The sequence below is a fragment of the Achroia grisella genome, unplaced genomic scaffold, assembly GCF_030625045.1.
Source record: "Achroia grisella isolate CSIRO2021 unplaced genomic scaffold, CSIRO_AGI_Agris_v1 utg1112, whole genome shotgun sequence".
Lineage (NCBI taxonomy): Eukaryota > Metazoa > Arthropoda > Insecta > Lepidoptera > Pyralidae > Achroia > Achroia grisella.
In genome coordinates, this window is record NW_026712582.1 from 235,191 (window position 1) to 251,807 (window position 16,617).

General features: G+C 34.2%; 1 protein-coding gene across 2 annotated transcripts in view; it reads left to right on the forward strand.

Moving 5' to 3' along the window:
* LOC131849803 (GATA-binding factor A-like) overlaps positions 1-16,617 on the forward strand; it is a 99,870-nt gene that overhangs the window by 35,539 nt on the left and 47,714 nt on the right. For both annotated transcript variants that reach the window (XM_059199926.1, XM_059199933.1), the window contains exon 2: positions 1,102-1,139. The gene's annotated coding sequence lies outside the window, so the exon portion shown is untranslated. The remainder of the gene's footprint in view (positions 1-1,101; positions 1,140-16,617) is intronic.

A 16,617-nucleotide genomic window follows, 5' to 3' on the forward strand; every position in this document is an offset into this window, starting at 1 on the left:
CTGCTCGCCAGTTCTCTTACTTGAACTCGGCTTTGACACGCTCCCGCGTGTCTAGATAGAATGGAAAATTCTTTATTACAATAAACTTTACTTTAAGCACTTTTGAATTAACAATTATTTTTTAATAAACCGTTCATTAGAAAATCTGTCTTATGTTGTCATAAATAAGCAAGAAAATTGCGTGCTGCTCTTTTAAGGAAACGTATAGTTATACTTGACGTTTTAAATTGTGTGACAACAAACTTGCAACTATCGACTAACTATCAATCAGATAAAACCTTATTTCTATTCTATTTGAGTTGCATCAAAAACGTAAATTCTTTACGCATCTATAATTAAGTGAAACATATTTAATTAAGTCATTACTTAAATGCCAGTTGTGTATCTATGTGTATCTAGAAATAATAATAATCTCAGGACAATTCACACAGCGCCATCTAGTCCCAAGTTAAGCTAGCTAAAGCTTGTGTTATGGGTACTAGATACTGATACAAATACATAGATATTTTATTTTGTAAATACATACATATTATACATAGATAACCAGACCGAAACAAACAATCATAGGTACTCATGTATACAAATGTTTGTGCCGTGCGAGAAATCGAACTTGCGACCATTGGAAGTAAGGCAGCGTGTTAAACCGCGCATCGTGTCAAATTAATGATTTGTTTTTTTAATAAACCGCTCATTCAGAAACCTGTCTTATGACAAGAAATATAAGCAAGGAAATTGCATGTTGCTCTTATAAATAAACGTTAAGTTAAACGTAAAGTTACATTTCACAATTTGCTTTAAAAAAAATAAACTAAAATATTCAATTGAGTTTCTTGCCAGTTCTTCTCAATTGGATCTATATACTGAACTGGATGGTAGGGGAAAAATTATAATATAAAAAAAAATACGTTCATAAGACTCATCATAAGACACACGACTAATTCTTTGTCCGAGGTAGCTGCCAGCTCTTCGGTCTCCTGTGATGTTTATTTCAGTTATTTAGATTACTTTTTTAGTTACTTAGAGGGTCAGTTGTAAAATATATATCTAGAAATGTTTTTTCATTATAGTATTCCTAATATTTTGATTTGTTTCTTCTTTCAGGAACTAGTCAACTGCTAACTGGGAATTATCTAAATTATGTAAGTAACTAACAAATAATCAACTTTGGTTTAATTAAATAGTTTATATTTACCCACAAACATGAACACACATTATCAAACATACAACATTTTACCACATTTTTAACACATTTATCAAACTAAATATAAATTTTTGTATGTTGTATACATACAACATACAAAAATTTATCAAGGTTCGATCTGTTTCCATTTATTTTTAATATATCTAGTAATATTTGTATGAAATAAAAGTGGGTATAAGCAAAAATATTATTTGTTAAACTAACTGAGCTTGTGAATATATTGCATCTAATTTCATCAATTACATAATTAATATGACTCTAGAAATGATCTATACATCTATACATATAAATAAAATTGGGGTGTCTGTTTGTAATATTGATATAACCGTTTTTTACTATATGCATATGAATATAAATACGGTACATACACCAAAATAACATTTTTTACAATATTTGTTTTTTTGTCTGTCTGTCTGTTTATTCCGATAGTATTTTGCCGTTCTATTTATTCTGACGGGCCTTATTTTGCCAAAAGGCCCAAGGCTATAAAATAGGGGAAGACAGTTTGTATGAAACTTTGTCAATTTTTAACCGATCGGCCTGAGACTTTGCATGCATAAAGCTACTATGACGTAGGCATCCTCTAAGAGAGGATTTTGATAAATTCCACCCCTAAGGAGATATATTAACGTGAGCGAAGCCGCGGGCAAAAGCTAGAGAACATATAAAAATGTGCAAATAGTTTGCACCACACTGATTACGTTCCAAAATAACAGTGAATCTGTGCTGAATTGAAATCAATAGTGTATAGACATGAGAGCGCACTGCTGCGTCTACTAGACTTATATGAATAGGTACATTCCACAATCATAAACCCGTACAGTCGGACGCATAAATTAGGCATTTAAATACAAAGGGGCTAGCTAGTAATTACAGTAAAGGCAGTGTGTAGCTCGGCTAATCTGTCGGCAGCGGGGTTCTGAGGCGCCGCCGGAAAGCCTTTCCGTGTTCCGCTGCTGTCCCCCTCGGTCCCCTTGCGCCCCCTCGCTCCCCCCGCGTCGCCGGCACAATTAAACCGATCCGTTGATGAATAACTTTCGATTAAAATAGTCGGATTAAATGAGCTCGCCTGTACCTGGTACGGTATTAAGTGTGCAACAGTATATAGACTACTTTCACGATTTGCATTGATTTTTTAATTATGTACCTTCGGGTAGCTAATTATGTAAATGAGTGGTTTAAAAAGTTTTTAATGTCTCATATCTGGTTTGTTGTTTTAATGAAACATTACCTTTTCGCGAACATTTCATTGTGCGTGTCGTTATAAAAAAATTAACCGGTATATTCATATCGTTGTTTAATTGATAATTATTGAACCTTCCGTTCTGTAAATGTAATAATAAACTCTTGCAATAGTATACAATTAAGTATTGTAGGTATGTACAGACATAAATATCTTTCAAGAAAATAGTGGCCACAAAGTCGCTGTCGCTGTCTGTCCGTCCCTATGCTCAGTTCAGCTGTTCTCAAGTTTTAGCGAGATTAACGAACAGCAATTAACTTTTGTATATATATAGTATATTTTAGCCAAATTCATTCAGTGCTGTAGAAAACATAAGCATAAAATTTTAAGAAAAATTAACAATGTAAGTACATGGTCAGCGCACGGACCAGATATATCTATGTCTTTTCCTTCATTACAAAATAATATTATTTGTAAGTGTGTCTAATTAATTGTGAGTTGTTCAAAGTAATGGATGATCACATTAATATCGTTGTTTACTGTTCGATAGTATTATCACTGGCGTCATACTCCGCGGTTACGGTGAGTCGGCCGCATTCGAACCTCGCTTCTCTGTACTCAGCTACAATTATAAAAATGATATAAACAACACATTTTCCCCAACCCAGATCCTCTGTAATATTTTTTATTTATTACTCTTTATTGCACCATAATAACAAAAAAAAAACTTATATACAAACGAAAACAATATTTAGATTATGGGTACAAAAGGCGGTCTTATCGCTTATGCGATGTCTTCCAGACAACCTTTGGGTAGAAGAGAAAAGACAGAAGGTGGTGGATGGCGCATGATGGAGTAGAAACATTAATAATATTAATATATAAAATAATACATATCATAAACATATACATTCTACATAATATATAAATACATAACTTATAAAATAAATATACAATAATATAATACAAATATATACGAGTATAGGTACACAGCAACATATATGCAATTATGAAGATGACAATTTAGTAATAAGAAAGAAAGGACAGCAGAAAGAATATTTACTGAGAGAGACAGTGCGATTTCACAGCGTTCTTGAAAATGGTTAGTGATTGCGCACTCCGTATGAAGGATGGTAGTGGGTTCCATAGTCGCACTGCGCGATATGTTATTTGATAATTGTTTCAATATCTTATTATACTATATTATACTAAACAAGCGATCCGGCTCCGGTCGCTCAAATTCAAAAATCATTTATTCATGTAGGACATTTTAACCGCTTATGAACGTCAAGTTTTTAATTTTAATGTTTTTCCCTACCGTCCAGTTCGGTATATAGATCCAATTGAGAAGAACTGGCAAGAAACTCAATTGAATTACTTTTTTTTTAAATCCAGTTTATTTACAATGCATAGGTATTTATATAGGTGTCTATGTCTAACATTAAATGAAAATCCCGTGCATGAACAACTATTGCCATGCACGCTCGTCATTCAAGTAATCGTTTAGTGAGTAATAGGTCTTGCTCTGTAAATATGATTTAACAGATGTTTTGAATTTATTTAAGGGTAATTCCAATATATCTATTCGTTGTCGCAGGGACCTCTTTTTATTAGATTTCGGCGGATGAAAGTACAAATTTGTAAACTTTGATTTAATTGAATAAAGATTACTTCTATTTCTACTATTTGTAAATAAACAACATGTATTATATATGTGGAAAGTGGATTTATGCATTTTATTTTTATTATAGTTTTATTTAAAACTAGCTGCACCCGTGACTTTGTCCGCGTGGAATTTAACTTTATTGTTTTAAAATAAAAGTAGCCTAAGTTACTCCTTATTACATCAGCTACCTGCTAATAAAAGTCCCGTCAAAATCGGTCCAGCCATTTCAGGGGTTAGCCGGAACAAACAAACCGACAGACAGACAGACAAAAATGGTAAAAAGTTTTTTTTTGTATATGTACCATATTTATATTCATATGCATGTAGTAAAAAACAGTTATTTCAATATTACAGACAGACACTTTATTTTTATTTATATGTATAGATAAAAGAATTGTAGGAGTTGACAGAACGACGTAAGACGATGTAAAGACGATTTTGAGACGTAAATAAATAATTAAATATTATAAGATTTTTCTTCAATTCTCATTCGCGATAATCACACATATATTTATTTAGTTTTAATTATTTGCAATACTTTACTTTATTATTTTATATATATACTTAATTAGCAATAAATTCTATTTAACTATGTGTTTAACACCAGTTGTTTAATTGTAACTTTATCAATTAAGAATTTCATTTAATAGTTACATCGCTTAATTAAAACATTCTGCATAAATTGCTGAACGGTTTCGAGTAAATAGCAACGTTATATATTTTTACTAGATATCCGCATAACTTCGCATGGGTGTACATGTATTATATCTGAGGAATTGTTCGGATTAATACCAGCTGCTGAGTTTCACCACCGTACCACCCGCCAGAAACTAAAATACCATCCTGATCATCTGGATGAATAGCGGTCTTCCACAGTGCGGTTTTCTAGAAACTTTTTGCCTCGCACAACCACATTATGGAATCACCTTCCAGCAATGGTATTTCCGAACCGATACAATATTGAAACCTTCAAGAAAAGAGCTTATTCCTTTTTAAAAGGCCGACAACGTACTTGCAATTCCCCTGGTGTTGCGGGTGCTCATGGGCGGCGGTAATCACTTACCATCAGGTGAAAAAAAAAAAATATATATAAACCTTCCTCTTGAATCACTATCCGGCATCGTACGGGTGTAATACACGTACACCCGTACGATGCCGGGCCAGTAGCTGGTTACTTAATATAAAACACTAGTGAACAATAAAATAGTATTATTTTTTGGACCACTTAATTAATCACCAGTTAATCACTAGTACTCATAACACAAGCTCCGCTTAACTTGGGACTTATTGTGTGAATTATCCATAGATACACGCGTACACTTAGATTGTGGAATGAACTACCTGCCGAGGTTTTCTCGAGAGACTACAGCATGGGGGTTTTCAAGAAGGGTATATTAAGGTTTCTTAAGTGTCGGCAACGCGCATGTGACACCCCTGGTGTTTCAGGCGTCCATAGGCTACGGTAGCCATCAGATGGGCCGTATGCTTGTTTGCCACCTAAGTGGTATAAAAAAAAAAAAAAGATAGCAGCAGATCGCTATCCGTCCGTCGGTCTTAGAATACGACACTCCTAAACCGCACGTTGACGCATCACCATTATTTAAATTTGTCCCGTAAAATTGCTACGACTAAAGCAATTTATTAAAACCTCTTACCGACTGTCATTAACGTTTTACGACGCAGCTTGTCAACGCGCGGGTCGCGTAATCGTCATAACCCGTTGACACGGGGCCGTAAACGCCGGCCGGCCCGCGGCGCCTGCGCCTACTAATTGATCCGCTCCACTCCGTATCACCGATTTTTTTCTCCCGTCCCCCGACACACGCTGGGAATGCTTTTATTCCAGCGACATGGTACCTGTTAATGTGTTAATCCACTCCGATCGGCTTGTTTTTCGGTTATTAATAGCCAACAAACAAAAATGCGACGTCCCGCTCGTACAAGCTTGCTCTTTCGAAAGTGAAACGGTAACAAAAGAATTATTATTTGCCGTAATCCTTTGGAGCATCTTATCAAATTGCATATTATTATATTAATGGAGTTTTTTGATAACATTTACTAGGTTCCGTAAATGATGACATGATGACTTATTTACTTAAAGAATTTTAGAGAGGGATTTCATGATCGAAAAATTTAGATTTAAAGTATACTAACTACATGCACCGGCTTCGCACGGGAGTATATGATTTATACATAGAAAAAATCCTCTTAAATCACTCTATCTATTAAAAAAACTGCATTCAAATCCGTTGAGTAGTTTAAAAGATCTAGGCATACAGACAGCGGATACGACATTTATTATATAATATACAAAGAAGGTGAATTAGTTATTATAATAGAAATAACAATATATCATTTGACAGCCTCGGTGGTCTAGTGGTTTAGCACACCGCTTTACTATCCGATGGTCGTGGGTTCTATTCCTCGCACTGTACAAACATTTGTATTCATGAATATGATTGTTTGTATCAGTCTCGGTGTTTTCTATGTATAATATCTATTTATTTACAAGAAAATGTATCCAGGTATTTGTATCAGTTATCTAGTACCCATAACACAAGCTTTAGCTAGCTTAACTTGGATCTAGATGGCGCTGTGTGAATTGTACTGAGATATTATTATTATTATTATCATTATTAAAGTCCTGCAATAAACACACTCTATTCAATTTATAATATAAAAAAAATAAAGAAACAATATTAGTTAAAAAATAGCTGTAACGAAATCGTTTCAGCGACCCTCCACTTGACTAGTTCTCCCCGCTACGCTAATAAAATGATCTTGTTAAAAACTTGTTTTTTTTTAAACACTTTTCAACAAAAGGTAGTAACTTTACAGAATGTCATCGCACCGACGACCAGTGCTGCACGCTCTTATCACATGTCGCTCTAGATCATCTTTACACTGGAAGTGCAGTTCCGATGGTCGCGGGTTCGATTCCGCGCACGGTACAAACCGCAACGGTTTGTACCGTGCGCGGAATTTCAACCGATTCATAAGTTTGATTATTTGTATTAGTTTGGTTGCACGGTATAAGCATGAGTACGACTGTTTTTAGAGGTATTGAGTGTTTTTTTATGTATATTATGTATGTATTTCCAAAAACTATACTTACGTATTTATATCTGATGTATAGTACGCAACATAAGCTCTGCTAAGCTTGGAACTAGATGGCTCTGTGTGAAATATCTTAGTTTATTATTATTATTATTATTAAGTACAAGATATCTTGTAGTTACACTTATCAATACTCAGAAATTATTGCAACACTAAATTTGATAAAGTATTCATCTGTTGAGTAGACTCGAAACGAGCTTCGTTTAGAATAAGTCAATAAGGAATAGGTAAAAAAATTTACAATAAGATACCAAAGGATATACTGGAATTACCCTTAAATAAATTCAAAACATCTGTTAAATCATATTTACTGAGCAAAGCCTATTTACTCACTAAACGATTAAGAAAGAAAGAAAGAAAAATATTTTATTCAGTGCAATGTAAAAAATACAATTACTTGAATGACGAGCGTGCATGGCAATAGTTGTTCATGCACGGGATTTTCATTTAATGTTAGACATAGACTCCTATATAAATATACATTGTAAATAAACTGGCTTTTAAAAAAAAGTAATTCAATTGAGTTTCTTGCCAGTTCTTCTCAATTGGATCTATATACTGAACTGGACGGTAGGGAAAAATTTTTAATATAAAAAATTTGACGTTCATGCTAAAATGTCCTACATGAATAAATAATTTTTTAATCTGATATTCAATTGGGATATTATGTGACAAGTCGTACAGCGCCATCTTGTCACAAACTAGTCTAAGATATAAAAACAAGACTTACTACTATAACACAACTATAAATATTTTCTGAGTGCGGTTTTTCTAAATGTCTTACGGATACCTATCAAAATAATAGGATGAATGAATGAATTTTGAATTTTGATTCCCAGCGTTGGTCGCGAATCGCCCGGTCAAGCACTCAAGCCGTGTCGCTTTCTCAGAGGTCCCGCGCCCTAATTAATTACATTCGACATCTGACAAAAAAACCGAAATGCTGTCGCGGCTTAAGAGCGGCGGCGCCGGCGCCGGACAGGGCGGGGGTCCCTCACCTCGCAGGCGCCACTCGATAAGCAGCAGTGTCCCGGCTGTATGGGAATCTGTCCCATGTCCCATCCACCATTACCATACTCAACTGACGTATGTACACGATGTGACATTATGTCGTTTATGGGCCCGCTCTATGGTCGCCGATGAATAATAAAATAGTTTTGGGCCGCTCTCTCCTACACAAGTCTTTAGTTTAGATATCAAATTATCACAATAAACTACCGTCTCGTTTCATTTCAATCATATTAACACGATTTCGAATATAAATGGATGTTTCATTGCCCCTCGTCGGATTTAGTAGAGTTTTATAAATTACTAGCTTTTCCCCGCTCGCGTTAATTTATCCCCTTAGGGATGGAATTTATCAAAATCCTTTCTTAGGGGATGCCTACGTCATAGTAGCTTTATGTATGCAAAGTCTCAGCCCCATCGGTTTAAAATTGACAAAGTTTCATCCCCTATTATTACTAGAGGGTAAATTTTTACAGACTGATTGTCATATTTACTTATATTTCATTAAAAGCTCAAAAATAATTTTCAAGCTTCTAAAAATGACGATACCTCCATACAATCTTTCATTTCCCCATTCAACCCCATACAACTCTTTTTTCGATTCAAGAAGTAACCTATATCCTTTCTCAAGATCTAGACTATCCATGTACCAAAACTCATTTACATCGGTTCAGTAGTTTTGGCGTGAAAGCGAGCCAGGCAGACGCAATGACGAGAGGCAATACAAATTTTATATTAAACAAATATTATGTAAAAAAGCCTATTATAGGATAGACGAATTTATAGATGATAGCAATATATAGCAAGAATAAGTTTATTTGCGGACAACGTTATAATTTATTTTTCATACTGTTTTCTTGATATATGATAGCGTAGCGGCTTTTGTATTGATTGCCGCATGCATCCTCATGTAAAGTGCGAATACTGTAACTACCATATAGTAATTTAAAGTAGCTGTGACGTGGTCGAGTGGAATGAGTAGTCATGCTCACTAAAATGTCCAGACATGTGGCGGCATGTTGGGCCGGGTCATTGGGCTTCCTAAAATATGGTCGAGCGCAGTGATCCGTCATACTCGTGAACGAGTGCTGCTTGTAGGGACTGGTCTGCTCTTATCACTACGACTGATTTAATCTTATTGTGTTTTTATATTTGAGCCTAAATAAATTAGTGCTGGTTGGTAGTTTGTTTCACACGTTTCGACTTGTAAAATGTGAACTTACAAGGATTGTTTAAAAGAGCAACACACAAGTTTCTTGCTTATTCATCTTGTGATGAGACAGCTTTCCGAATAAGTGGTAGATTTAAAAAAGAGTTGTTGACTATTCAAAAGTGCTTAAATTAAGTATATTTGAATAAGTGACTTCTATTCTATTCTTACAAAGAAATATAAAATCCTCGACAACGTACTTGCAATTCATCTATATAAATATACATTGTAAATAAACTGGCTTTAAAAAAAAAGTAATTCAATTGAGTTTCTTGCCAGTTCTTCTCAATTGGATCTATATACCGAACTGGACGGTAGGGAAAAAAATAAAATTATAATGTAAAAATTTGACGTTCATAAGCGGCTAAAATGTCCTACATGAATAAATGATTTTTGAATTTGAATTTGAATTTGAATTTGAATCTAGTGTTGCCGGTGCTCATGGGCGGCGGTAATCACTTACCATCAGGTGAGCCGCATGCTCGTTTATTCCCTGTATTATAAAAAAAAATTCTCTACATTTAGAAGGAAACAATGAATATATCACGTAAATAGGTATTTAAAGTGAGGTGACAACCATAAGGGACTGGATGAGTATCTCGACATGTGAACATGTTGTTCCACAAGTTGGTCACCGAACAACGGTCGTTCGACATGTGTTGATACTTAGGATGTCGACACGTCATCTACCACTTGTTACTTACACATAATTGACGGCCTCAGTAGTGTAGCCGTTTAGCACACCACCTTACTTCCGATGGTCGCGGGTTCGACTCCCGGCACGGTACAAACATTTGTATTCAAGAGTATGATTGTTTGTGATATTGTGATATTATGTATGTATTTACAAAAACAAATATCTATCTATTTTTATCAGTTATCTAAGTATTTTTACCATTTGTCCATGATACAGGTAAGCTCTGATTACCTTGGGACTAGATGGCGCTGTGTGAAATGTCCTGAGATATTATTATTATTTGTGATCGTAAGATTTAGCTCATAAGCAGAAAATTTACTCATACATGTCCCTGTTTTATTACATTTGCCTGCACCTTATTTGAAATAATAATAAACTTTAAAACTCAATTTAATTGGTTTCTTGATTCACCTTCAACCGTCGTACCTACGACTCTGAACAGTCAGACACCGGGTTTATTTCTTTTATTTCCACTTTATTTATTTCGATTGCTTATCACACTGAAAAGCATGCAACTTTGTTGACGTCAAGATTTTAAAAATCAAATTGTAAGAAATAAAATGTCATGATTATCAATATGTTGTCCAAACTCCAATAGGTGTGGAACTCAAAGAAGAAGAATTAATTTTAAATAATCTTCACATATTATAAAACTAGCCCCGGCTTCGCCCGAGTGTACATGTATTATATATACAAACCTTCCTCTAGAATTACTTTATCTGTTAAAAAAACCGCTTCAAAATCCGTTGCGTAGTTATAAAGATACATAGAGACGGTCAGACAGCGACAGCGACTTTGTTTTATACTATGTAATGATCAATCAACAACAACTTAATCAATATTCGATCCCCCTCCGATCGTCCAGTTCAAAAGGGGATCGAAATTACGCCGGCCTGAGCCGAAGTTCGAACCCCTAGCGGTGCCGTCAGACTAATGTCGTATCCGTCAGGCGGGAGTTGGCCTTCAGCCGCTCCATAAGCCCTTCCTTTGGTTTGGAGTGCCATCTGCACTCGCCCCCTATCGTTCGGTGAAGCTGTAAAGGCCAGCTGCAGCCACAGCATTAGAGTAGTCAAAAACAAAACTCCATATTAATATATCAACAATTATAATCTAATCTGCAATAATCTCAGGACAATTCACACAGCGCCATCTAGACCCAAGTTAAGCTAGCTAAAGCTTGTGTTATGGGTAGTAAATAACTGATACATATACATAGATTTTTTTCATAAATACAAACATATTATACATAGAAAACACCCAGACCGATACAAACAATCATACTCATGAATACAAATATTTGTGGCCCGGGAGGAATCGAACCCGCGACCATCGGTTGTAAACCGGTGTACTAGACCACTAGACCACCGAGGTCGTCAAAGCGGCTAAAATGAGTTTTTAAATTGAATTTGAAAACTTTTCTAGTCCATCTAGTTCACAGTTACGTTACAGTTTAGAAACAATGTATCGTGAATTATCACCTGTAGGTGTCACGAATGAATCATTAATTCTCACAATCTAGGATACGGCATGATGGATAGATGTGGCATTTGTCTGCAGCAATAAATTATTATAGTGGCCCCGTGTAATGAAGAAAAATGATGTCTTATGATTTCAGTTACACAATGTCGCGAAACATCTGCGTGTAGTGGTTATATGTAGGAAGAAACTTGTATATGAAATAAATTAATAGGTACTACATAAATGAAATTTCAAATACCCGTTTATTTTTTTTATACTACGTGTAACGTGTAATAGTAATTTTATTCATTACGAGCTGATCCCGCGACCTCGGCACCGTGGAATTTAAGTTTACTTTTCTAAAATAAAAGTAATCTAAGTTACTCCTTATTACATCAGCTACCTGCCAAAAAAGTCCCGTCAAAATCGGTCCAGCCATTTCAGAGATTAGCTGGAACAAACAAAACAAACCGTATGTATAGACATACGGTACATACTCCAAAATATGCTATTCATATTTTGGAGTTTCATATGGCATGCATGTAGTAAAAAACGGTTATTTCAATATTACAAACAGACACTCCAATTTTATTTATCTTATATCTTATATCTTGCTTTCCACTCGTTCCCATTCCACTGAATTTAAACACAATTCCTTTACCTAGTATCAAATTATGGAATTCGCTACCTGTCGTTATAAGAACTGCAAAATCTATTCATTTTTTAAAACGACTAGTGAAAGATTTTATATAAGAAGAAGTTTTGGTAAGTGACATTTTTTAGACATTACACATTATGAGAGTACCAAGAAGGTCTAACAAGAAGCTCTGTTCTTTTCGAATAAAGAAGATACTATATAGACCCCATGGAGATAACCTTATTTTGTAGTATATAGTCCTTTATAGAGCACTATCTGAGCTATGTTTAATAATGAACAATAAAGTTTATAATGTTAATAGTATGAAGGTCTCTCCGATCAATTCCCGGGGATCGAAATTAGGGCCTGAGCCGACGTTTGAACCCCTAGCAGTGCCTCAGATTAAAGTCGTATCCGTCAGGAGGGAGTTGGCCTTCAGCCGCTCCATGAGTTCCGCGTATTTGGTGTACCATCTGCACTCGCACCCTATCGTCCAGTGAAGCTGTAAAGGCCAGCTGCGGCCAACAGCATTAGAGTAGTATGAAAAAAATGTAAATGCAATACAGTTTTATTATGTAAAGTTATAATATACATATATAGCACTTATTTACATTACATTTTCCCATATGGCAAACCTGCGATATGATTATTATATATACAAACATGTGTAGTAGGTAGATAGATACCCAGTGTAATTATGTAACGGAAATGATCCAAAGATAAGCAGGGAGCTGTCTCGCGGACATCTTGTCACTCAGTAATTGCGTACTTGCTTGTGCACGTTGAGAAAAAACATCCAACATAACGGAATACCGTCGAATTTAGTACCACTACATTTAGGTAAATTGACAGTGATAAGAATGTCTAAAGATTACCAGATAACTTTATTACTTTACAAGAGGTAGACTGTAAAAAGTCGTCTACATAGGTATTACAGTCTCACCATCGTAGTATAAAAAAAATTCAGCCACCTTACAGCTTGCTTTGTAAAACGTATATCAGTTATAAGCTCAGATCAAGCGGTCTAATAGAGATATAGATAATCTTTATTCAAATAAACTTAATAATAATAAACAAATTTAAGTAGTTTTATATATATAGATTTTCTAAAATGACGTTTTTCTATACAAACTTTCATCCCCTATTGTTTACCCCGTTAAGGGTAACAATTTTACAAACTTAGTCATATTTAGTTATAGTATTTAATGAACAGCTTAAAAAATAAGTTTCAGAAGTCTTGTTTTAAAAATGACGATTCTTCTATGCAACCCTTCATCACCCCTTTCAACCCGTTACAACCCTTTATTCGCATTGAAAAGTATGCTATGTCATTTGTCAGGGTCTAGACTATCTGCGTACCAAATTTCATTGAAATCGGTTCGGTAGTTTTGGCGTGAAAGTGAGACAGACAGATAGACTTTCGCATTTATAATATTAGTACGGTTAAAGATACATTTTGTGTACAATATTTAAAAATACATACCATTATACTATATATATATATATAAATAAATGAACATGTCTGTCTATAAATACTTAGGTACTTCCCCAGTGAATAAACTTTATAAATAAGCATGTTTTAAATAGATTTGATACATCTATACATATAAATAAAATTGCAGTGTCTGTTTGTAATATTGAAATAAACCTTTTTTTACTACATGCATATGAATATAAATACGGTACATACACCAAAATAACATTTTTTACAATTTTTGTCTGTCTGTCTATCTGTTTGTTCCGGCTAATCTCTGAAATGGCTGGACCGATTTTGACGAGACTTTTTTTGGCAGGTAGCTGATGTAAAAAGGAGTAACTTAGGGTACTTTTATTTAAAAAAAATAAAGTACAGGTAGTATTTAATAAAGAGTCTTACATATTTATTATTTAGGTTTAAATTACTTTAATAAGTAAAGAAAATAAAAAAAAAGTATATTGCAGACATAAAAGAATACAATTTACGACCTGCATACGTTTACAGCACGTCTAAAACTGAAGCCTGTATTGTTTTTATAATTCATGAACATACGTTGACCTATTAGCGCCCTACAAATAACATGGTATGACCGCACGATATGACTACGGTCAGAGGGAGTTAACTGTGGGGTGGTAAGGGCTGAGGCGTGTCCGAAGGCGGCCCGGCCTCGAAGGCTTCTGAGGCCCGAGGGGCGGCCTTTAGCGATCCCTTTCTCTCGTTTACCAACTAAATATGGAGTTATAAACACTAATTGCTCTCTGATTTGGTATCTAGACGCTGCGATATCGGCAGATAACAGCATCTGCCGATTGGATATACCTATATGATTAGAATCTCTACATTTATAAGCTGTTTAACGACTTCGTACACGTGGAATTGGTCTTTATTTTTCTAAAATAAAGTAGCCTAAGTTACTTCTTATTACATTAGCTACCTGACAATAAAAGTCCCGTCAAAATCGGTACAGCCATTTCAGAGATTAATCGCAAACAGACAGATTGACAAAAATTGTAATAAATGTTATTTTGGTGTATGTACCGTATTTATATTCATATGCATGTAGTAAAAAACTGTTATTTCAATATTACAAATAGACTACAATTTTATTTATATGTATAGATACATGTAATTCTAAATTCGTTTATAATAAATATCAATATTATTTCAAACTGAGTGATTCCGAACCGATTAATTAGCATTTTATAGTCAGTATATTTCAAATTATTAAATTATTTTTATGTACGTAACTATAACAAAATACACTAGAAATAGAAATAATCTTTATTCAAATAAACTCATTACAATCACTTTTGAATAGTCATATTTTGATTCTACCACTCATTCGGAATGCAGATTCATCACGAGAAGAATGAGCAAGAAACTTGTGTGTTGCTCTTTTTAATAGATTTTTTTTTATATAATAATTACAGTATAACAAGTAAGAGGCATGCGATAATCAACATAGAAATCGCTACGCACTCATTATTAATGTAATCAGATAATATTGTCAGTGCTATGGATTTTAAGTTTTTCTATAAAAACATTATTATCGTTAACGAATTCTTCATTTTTATAGTAAGCTTTTTGCAAAGGAACTGTTTTATTTGACATTTAAATCTTTTTTCAGGCAGATTTATAACAGACTCTGGTATTTTGTTGTAAAACCTTAAGCAATTGCTATAAAACGAATTACTAACTTTAGTTAAACGACATTTAGGTAAAATTAGTTTGTTATTGTTACGTAAGCTTTTATTAGTGTAATCACTAACTCTTTTGAAACTGTATATATTCTTCCTGGTATAGATGATATTTTCATAAATGTATTGAGAAGCAACGGTGAGGATATTTGATTCCTTAAAGCACTCTCATAAGGACTCCCTGGAACCCATAGGTACTATAAATGGATCATATACAATAATTCCAAAAATACAGCAATATTAATGCTAGATTTAAAGACAAACTTGTTGTCCCCAAGTATCGTTTAGAAAAAGGCAATAGGTCTTTTATGGGAATAGATATAAAAATTTACAATAAGATACCGAAGGATATATTACTCTTAAATAAATTCAAAACATCTGTTAAATCATATTTATTGAGCAAAGCCTATTACTCACTAAACGATTACTTGAATGACGAGCGTGCATGGCAATAGTTTTCATGTTCGGGATTTTCATTTAATGTTAGACATAGACACCTATATAAATACCTATACATTGTAAATAAACTGGCTTTTAAAAAAAAGTAATTCAATTGAGTTTCTTGCCAGTTCTTCTCAATTGGATCTATATACCGAACTGGATGGTTGGGAAAAAAAAATAAAATTATAATGTAAAACTTGACGTTCATAAGCGGCTAAAATGTCCTACATGAATAAATGATTTTTGAATTTTAATTTGAATACATAAACTTATATTCACGTAGCATGAAATCATAATGTGGGAATTAATCACGTAATTCGAACCCTCACGAACCCAAACGGTATTTTGTTATCAGCCAAGTATTAAATAAAGTTAATTTAAGTAAACCTCGAGTAATGTTTAACAATAAATTAAGGGCAGCCGCACCCGCGCCGTTCTCACTTAAATACGCGAGTATATATTGACCTCTGTGGTCTAGTGGTTTAGCATACCGCCTTACTTCCGATGGTCGCGGGTTCGATTCCTCGTACGGCACAAACATTTGTATTTCTGAGTATGATTGTTTGTATCGGTCTGGGTGTTTTCTAGGTATAATATGTATGTATTTACGAAAACAGAAAATCTATGTATTTGTATCAGTTATCTAGTACCCATAACACAAGCTTTAGCTGGCTTAACTTGGATCTAGATGGCGCTGTGTAAATTGTACTGATATTATTATTATTATTATATTATATAAAATAGTTTCGTTAAGTGTATATAATTGAAGATATACTTATATATTAATTATCTATAGCAACTATGTAGGTACACAGTCGGTTCTGA